Here is a 9,057-nt window from a genome sequence, read left to right as displayed (position 1 = left end):
TCAATAACTGTTAATAGTAAATGAACGATCAGCTGTGTTAACCTCATGAATTTTCCTTCGCAGTCTAAAAATATCAAAGTTCTAAAATCTGTCCATAAATAAACATGAAAACTCCGGAAATAACTAACTTACTCTTACAATAAAGTAGACTGCGATTGTCCAATACCTCATCCCAGTCTCTCTGAATCAAACATCGTATAACACTTTAACACACAATTTAAAAATATTAATAATATACTATACATATAGTCTCATAAGATGATAAAAAGGTAAAAATAATAATCTCATGCAAATACAGAACAAGAAAACGTATTTCCATTAAAAATATAATTGAAATCAATACTGAAAACAAAATATTATAATGTTATAAAATATATTGTTGATAAATAAACATCCAAACACGTAAGATTAATAAACAAAGTTCAAACGTTAACAAAATATATATGTATGATCTAATCAAAAAACAAATTATATTTATTATATTGATTTTAAGTAATTTTCAATATTTTATAAAACTAAAATATATTTTACTAAAAATAATTTTAGTGTAAATTCACCCGCCCGTATGCCGGGGTAATCCCTAGTTTTGATATATAAAGTCAATGTAAATTCTTTACGAATTAATATAAAATCAATGTAAAATCTAAAATTTATGAAATTACTCAATAAATTATGCATTTTGACCACAAATTAAGCTTTCATATTTATGAAATTTATCCAAATAAATAATAAATTATTCGTATAATAAATAATAAATTTATGGGTAATTTTCATAAATCTAGACAAATTTAATAAATTTGGAAACCTACATGGATCCTACATTTTTGGCTCTGATCATTGAGCATTCTTTTTAATAATTTGTCGTTAAATAGCATTACTTACCCAAAAACTCATCATCTGATCCATTATATCAGCATTTACTCATTTACAAATATATTTTCTATTATTTACTTCGAAAAGAAATTTGTAACAAAGATGATAAAAAAACAATTTGTTATCAAAAAGAATAAGAACAGTTGTAGTGATTTAAACCGTTTTACTAAGTTTCAATCTAGCTCATCTTAGGTTTGTTTTAACTTGTGTTTTCTATGTTTGTTTGTGATTGTTTGCAGGAAATAAAAGACACAGGAAGTTTAGAGTTCCCAAGGGTGTTAACTAACCCAAGGTACGTCTCGTGAGCAAAGATACAAGATGGAACCGAGATTTAACATTCACCAAGCTCACGTCACTCACCAATACAATCGTCGCTCACCAGAGATTCTTAAGTGATCAATAACTAAGAGAAGAAAACCCAAACCCAGTGTTTCCCAACCCTCTCTCTCTCACACTTTACCAAGAACTCTCTATGACGATAAGGTTTGCTCCATCCTGCTTTAGACTTATCCTTGCTCTATTTATACTCTGCTTTATCAGGTAGATTCGCTGACAGATTTGCTTTTCACCTCTGACAGCTCACCGAATCTCCAACAACCTTGCACCAGAGTTGTTTCACCACTTGACCGTTGCTCTGCTATGCGACAAGCATAGCTGACTGGTAAAAACGCAGAGTATCACTTACTGAGCTTCCTGAGCTGCTAACTCTTCCACTGGGCTTCCACTGTAAACCGTCTCAGCCCAATCCCTAGCAGTCAAGCCCAATAAGCCCGGTAAGTTCAAGTCGCTGAGTACCCTCATGCAACTCCTTCCTTCTTCAAATTTCTTCACCGGAACCGATTTTGTGAGAATATCAGCTGGATTCTCCAAGGTTCCAATCTTAGACACCTTCACTGAACCATCAGTTATGACGTCTCTGATGAAATGAAGCCTCACATTGATGTATTTGGTCCTCTTGTGGAAGACACTATTCCGAGCCAAACACAGAGCACTTTGAGAAACAGAGAAGATCTCAACCTTCTCCTGATTGAATACAACTTCCTCTCTGAAAGAAACATTTCTGCTCACGACAATCTTTTCATCATCGAGATTCCAAATCTTATAACCTTTGACTCCTTGTGGATATCCCATAAAGACCCCTTTCTTAGCTCTAGGCTTCAACTTTCCCTGATCCACGTGATAGAATACCAAACAACCAAATCTCCTCATGTGTTCATACTCAGGAGCACGTCCTGACCAAACCTCCTCAGGTACCTTTAGGTTTAGAGGTATAGATGGTGTTTTGTTGATCATGTAAACGACAGTGGAAGAGCTCTCTGCCCATAACTCTTCACTTAAACCCGTCTCACTTAGCAAGCTTCTCTCCTTTTCAAGAATGGTTCGATTTAACCTCTCAGCCACCCCGTTCTGCTGAGGAGTGTAAGGACACGTCTTGTGTCTTAGAATACCCTTAGCCTTGCAGAAATCATCAAAGGTCTTGTTACAGTACTCTAATCCATTGTCGGTCCTTAATGCTTTGAGAGACTTTCCACTTTGATTTTCCACCAAAGCTAACCACTCTGAGAACTTTGAGAACGCTTCGTCTTTATTCTTTAAGAAATAAATCCACACCTTCCGAGAATAGTCATCTACAAATGACATGTAGTACTGACATTTAGATAGATTTGGAGTAACATTAGGAGATCCCCACAGATCTGAGTGTACATATGCCAATGGTTCTTCTGAGTTGTGCTTTCCAGTTTTGAATGATAACTTGTGAAACTTTCCTAATACGCAATGTTTACATTTTTCTTTTTCACATATCTCAACTCCTTGAAGAAATCCAGACTTCACCGAGCACTGCAATCCTTTGACGCTTATGTGACCGAGTCGACCGTGCCATAGTGAAGTTGCATCCAGAGTAGCTTCAGCTGAGTTAGATTCTTCTTTCACCGGAGAACCATCAAGAAAGTATAAGGTATCCTTGTAGTCTGCAGATATTACTTCTCTCTCTCTCTCCCCTTTGAACACTTTTAATCAAAAATTTCTTGATTGAAACCAGCATCCAAGAGTTTCCAGCTGACCGAGAGAGATTAAGTTTCTCCTAGCCGTTTCAGAGTACCGAACCCCCGTCAACACAACCACAGACTTGTCATGATTGACTATCTTTACTTTCCCGATTGCGGTAATCTCACAGTAAGTGTCATTTCCCATCAAGATCTTCCCTCCATTAGTTTCTTCTAAGTCAAACATTAGATCTTTGCGGAATGTCACATGGTAGGAACAACCTGAGTGCAAAACCCAACCTTCTATGTTGAATTGACTAGAGGCAGTCAACATGACTGGCTCGTCATCATAAACTTTTCCAACACTAGCTTCTCCTTTTACAAAGTTTCCTTGGTTGTGATATCACTCAAACTACCCTAAAAAGTGAATTACTCTCTCAAATAAGAGGTTCAAATGTAGTACTTAGGGATCGAATCCACAAGGACTCTAGGATTACTTAAAGGCTTAATGAATTAGAAATGAAGATAGACTTGAAGGTTTATATGTTTTAAAGCAGTAAATAACATGGTGAACAAGGTAGTTGTTCAGTAACTGAAGTGAAGGTTGTTTCTTAATGAGGAAAATAGCTAGATTCAGATATTTCTCAGGTATGAAATTGTGCAGTTTGAAAATGACATTAGGGTTTTAGTTCTTTGAACTCAAACAATAGGTACGACCAGTAGGGTCTCCTTTGACTAGATCCCGGATCTCAACTGTCATATGTTGATCACGGAAAAGAGTCTATCGATACGACTTTCGTCTAATCGATCGATACACCTTTCAAACAATCGATCGCTACAACAATGGTTGTATCGATCGACGGTAATTCTAGCAAGCATTATTGGTTTGGTTGAAATCGTTCTCTAATGATCTAGACCATATTTCGCATGTGTCTAGTCAGTTAGATCACTCTAGTTTATTTCTGGGTATTGAGAGTATACAGTTGGTTATCTCATCAATCCTAAGATCTAGATTTAAGAGTGATCAATCCTAATTCTAGTGTTAAGAGCAACTAAAGTGAAAGAACTAATTTTATCACCCTAACAATTGTCACAAACTCATCACATGATTCACCCTTATGAGAAACCTAAATCTAACAATTAGGTTTACTCAGACATATTCATGAGAGACAAAATCATGATGGTTTGAATAAATCTTAATATGAAATAAGGAACACAAAGAGTATGAGTAGAATAAAAAGGGAGTTCAAGATCTTCTCTGTTTTGAAGTCTCAGATCTATCTCTCCAACTCTAACTCTTCTCCTAAGGTACCCAAATTGCTTCTCTTCTCCACTAGGTAACTAGGCAAGTCTGCCTTCTAAAATGATACAAAACCCTAACATATATAGCCTAGCAGGCGGCCAGGGACTTGGTGTGTAAATAGCATACGTTGTGATACTTGAAAATCTTCTAAATCGTAATCCACCGAATGGCTTAATGTCGATCGACACTCTTTGATATCTGTCGATCGATTGTAATTGGCTTCAATCGTCCGATATCACATGTTTCCTATCGGTCGATTCTTCACTCGTGAGAATACTCCAAAAATGCCTCAAAAGTATTGCTTTCTCCAATTAGGTACCTGTGCCTGAAAATACTCTAAAATTCTTTGAAAACGTAGTAAATATAATTGAAAACTCTTAAATATCATAGCTAAAAACGGGTGAAATCCATGGTATATCAGGTTGCTTCTGTTAGGACAGTCCTTTTTGAAATGACCTTCAGCTCCACAAGTCCAGCATACACGCTTTGTTTTTGGTCTTGACTTGCTTCTGCTGTTTGACTTACCCTTTGAGTTGTTTTTCTTGTCAGGTCGCCCTCTTGACTGAACGAATAGACCCTCACCGTTTGTTCCAGAAGACGTACTGCATCCTTTTGCCTTCATATCAAGCTCAATAGAGTAAGCAGCTCTTGTTATCTCCTTGAGTGATATAGTGTCCTGATCTCTTCCGTATTTCATAGTGTGAACTAAAGGTTCAAACCTGCTTGGCAGACTGTTAAGAAGAATCACTGCCTGATCTTCTTCACTTAACTCTACGTCGAGACTTGCAAGATCATATACGAGTTTCGTGAAGACGTCCAAGTTCTTATCCAGGTTCTTATCCTCCTCCATCTTATAGCTGTAGAACCTTTGATTTAGATAGAATCTGTTAGGTAGAGACTTGATTTGATATGTGGACTCAAGCGCAGTCCACATTTCCATAGCAGTTTTAGACTTAATGACTTTACGCAGCACCATGTTACTTAAGCTCATGCTCAGTAGGTTTCTAACCATCCTATCCTTGTCTAGTCTCTTAGGATCATCACCACTTCTAGAACCCGAACCGTCTTCATCAACCGACTTTCCTTTAGGATCAGCTTCTTCTGGCTGTAGAACAGAGTCTAAACCAAGAATCTCAAGCTGAGCCAACACCTTATGTTTCCACAAAGAAAAGTCACCCTCCCCATCAAACTTTTCAACCTCAAACCTCCCCAACGTAAGCTCCATGACTCGCAATCCCAGATCTGATCAGAACCTGTCACCACGAATACAAAGAAACCCATAACCTTAGAGAGAAAACCACCAGAAAACCACAGAACAACACTGATGCAAAGCCAAGAAATCCAGATAACCAGAAAACCCGATGATCAACAGATCACCAATAGAGTAAACCACACAGATTGTTCATATCTGAAACTGATGGCCTTAACACAAAGCTGAGCAGTGAGAGATTCCTCAACTAGATCAGATCTACGAGTTAATACCGGACCACCACATATCTGAAACTCCCTGAACCAGTAACCTGGCTCTGATACCACTTGTAGTGATTTAAACCGTTTTACTAAGTTTCAATCTAGCTCATCTTAGGTTCGTTTTAACTTGTGTTTTCTATGTCTGTTTGTGATTTAACCCAAGGTACGTCTCGAGAGCAAAGATACAAGATGGAACCGAGCTTTAACACTCACCAAGCTCACGTCACTCACCAATACAATCGTCGCTCACCAGAGATTCTTAAGTGATCAATAACCAAGAGAAGAAAACCCAAACCCTGCGTTTCCCAACCCTCTCTGTAACACCCGGTTCATCCTCACTCGATACCGGCGTGTTACCAAACCACAATTGTGTCTCAAAATCCGATAAAGGTCTCAAAGTCAACTTTCATATAAAATAACGAAATACTTCCATAAATCCAATAACTCAAATACTGAAATAATCGCCGAAAATAATAAAATTTAAGTCTGAAAATAAAAGCAAATGAAAACGCCTAGAAACACCAGCTGTCCGATCAGTCTCCTACTCGTCTGTCTCATTTAAAAGGGAGGAAAAATGAGGAATGAGTAACAGGGAAGTCACTCAGTGAGGTATGGGATGCTAAGCCCGAATATCATTGACTTAGACATAGCACTCCGAATAAATATAATTTAATACTAATATATAGCAAACACAGCACCTAAAGTACTCAAACAGCAAACAAGATCCTGGCGAGGTGCACACTCGCTGCCCACTTACGGGTCAAAATACCCCGAGATAGTGCTCGGCACACCGCCCGTAGACGATTTATCGACACACACTAGGTTACGGCCCAACCGGTCGACTGTAGCTGTCTGTAACCCCGCAAACAATCCAACATAAAAAGAACATCTCTAAATCCCTCTCAACACTCTAACTAAGAATTTACAATACGAGAAGCAATCAATGTTGAATCATCTAACACCCTATTTCCGGTTTAAGCAAACAACCTAAAACTAAACAAGCAATGAAAGACTCGATTTCACACAGACTGTACATATTAGAAATAAATTATACTTATTCGAGGTCCTAAGTCGTGTACGAGAAATTACGAGAATAGCCCTCACCTTAGCAATGGGGGAAAAGTAGTAGCTATGAACTCCAACTGCTCAAACAGACTCCAAATCTGAAATCATGGCGAACAATCGAGTCAGAACGCACTTCGAACGGTCAAAAACGGATAACCGGGAATCTGGTCAAAAAATCAACCCGCAGGTCAAAGGTCAACCCGGTCAACTCTGACCCAAGCCGGTCAACCATTGACCCAATTGAAATCGAATTGAACCAACCGGTTTTCCTTAACCGGATTCGATTTCGATTGAACAAGATTCAAATCAATTACAAACCGGTTAACCTAAACCGAAATCCAATTCTCAATAACCAACAAACCGAAATCAAATCAAATCAAACCGGCTTGACCGGTCAACGGTTTGACTCGCCGAGTCGACTCAGCCGAGTCACCGAGTCACCTGTGATATACCATGGATTTTACCCATTTTTAACCATGGTATACTAGTGTTTTACTAAATATTTAATCTGTTTTCTAGCCTGTTAGGTATGTTTTCAGGTTCAGGAGCATTTTGTGAGGAAGTGATGTTTTTGGAGCATTTTGGAGTACAAGAGATGATACACCCGAGTTGACCATTCAAGACTAAGTCGGAAGTCAACATTGCGATTACAATCGATCGATACTCATCCTGAGTTGTGGATCGATGTTGCTGAGAAGATCCGCATACTAGAAGATTATAATCGATCGATACACATTTAGTGTTGTCGATCGATATCGAGGACGAAATGGTTTAGCCGACTACTTCACCAAGACTTCACCAAATTACGAGATTGCCCCTGACGAGTTTTTAACCTAATGGAAATGCTTAAATACTCCTGCTAGGTCTTTTTGACGGGAAGTTTTGAAAACCCTTTGAAGCTTGAAGCTTTTCACAACCAAATCAGAGAGTGTGAGAGAGAGACTAGAGTTTTATTTGTTTGAGAGAGATTGGAGAGATTTCTCATCTCCTTTTGTATTTCTACTTTATTCTATCTATGCAATTCTTTCATATATCTATTGTTATGAATTGCTTAGCTATGTCTGAGTAGTGTACTTGTTAGATCTAGGGTTTAAATAGGTTTGTGGGATTAGCCCCAAACTATAATTGCTAAGTTGTGATACTCATCAAATGGATTGTACCCTACGCTTGTTTTAGAGTAGCAACTAGAACATAGATCACTAGGATCTTAGATTATCTTGAATTATCCATTTGAGCGATGCCTGTTTCCCGTTGAGAAGAATGACAGTTCCTCCTTTAGACCTCGCGGTCATATTCGGTTCGCGCCTAGGCAGATCTAGAAGCCGTCGATCGATACCCTACTGGTAAATCGATCGGCGCCGCGAAAGGTGTATCACTCGATATCTCAAAAGGATATCGACCGAATCTTTTTCTGTGTCATCATGCGAAAGGTGTGGCCAGAGATCTAGATATTTTAACCAGTGATTCATTCACATATTTTAAGCGGCTGAGATCTATAGTATCATGCAAGCAACTTATTAAAGCATTTATAGAGATTATAATCTCCATTCCTGAATAGAAACCATATGTCTAGCACTCTTTATCCCATTTAAACAACCCTTCATATTGTTAGTTAGAGCAACTGTCTTGCTCATTTTAGGATTTGTTATTTTCATTTCTATCATATAAACCAACCTTGCCTAGGATTGATTAGTAGATTTTATTTAATTGGTTCCCTAGCTCCTCGTGATTCGATCCCTAAGTACTACAGCTGTACCTCTTATTTGAGAGAGTAAGCTCTACTGGGTAATTTGAGCACTATCAAATTTGGCGCCGTTGCCGGGGAGCTTTGATCGCCATTAGATTTAATCTTATTAATCTTAGGTTTTTCTTTTACCCCCTTTCTTATTTGATTTTTCTTTTCTTGTCTTTTCAAGTACATGCCCAGCAGTACCAGAAGCAACAAGGGAAATCAACTATTATTCTCAGAGGATCCTGCACACTTGGAACGCTCAATCCGCAAAGACCTACGCTCTGCATCGATCGACAGAATCGCATTACCGTCGACTGATACTCACGTTCAACAGTCGACCGACACTCAGACAGCACCGTCGACCGATACCGTTCACCGATCAACATCGATCGATACATCTAACCGTATATCAATCGACACTACTCCGCGAAGCATGGTCGCGATTGTCATTCTCACGCAGGCCGAGAATGGAAACCTGTATGACCAAGATGGTCATCTGCGTAATGCAACAGGTCAGAAGCTAGATGCACAGGGAAACATAATCCCTGAAACTGAAGCTGAGGCTACAGGAGAAGCTCAAACACGATCGTTGGCAGACTATAACCGTCCAGACGAGTACTACACCAACA

This window comes from Raphanus sativus, chromosome 4 (genome assembly GCF_000801105.2).
Source record: "Raphanus sativus cultivar WK10039 chromosome 4, ASM80110v3, whole genome shotgun sequence".
NCBI lineage: Eukaryota > Viridiplantae > Streptophyta > Magnoliopsida > Brassicales > Brassicaceae > Raphanus > Raphanus sativus.
The sequence above is the reverse complement of the archived record's forward strand: the minus strand, read 5'-3'. Positions refer to the sequence as shown.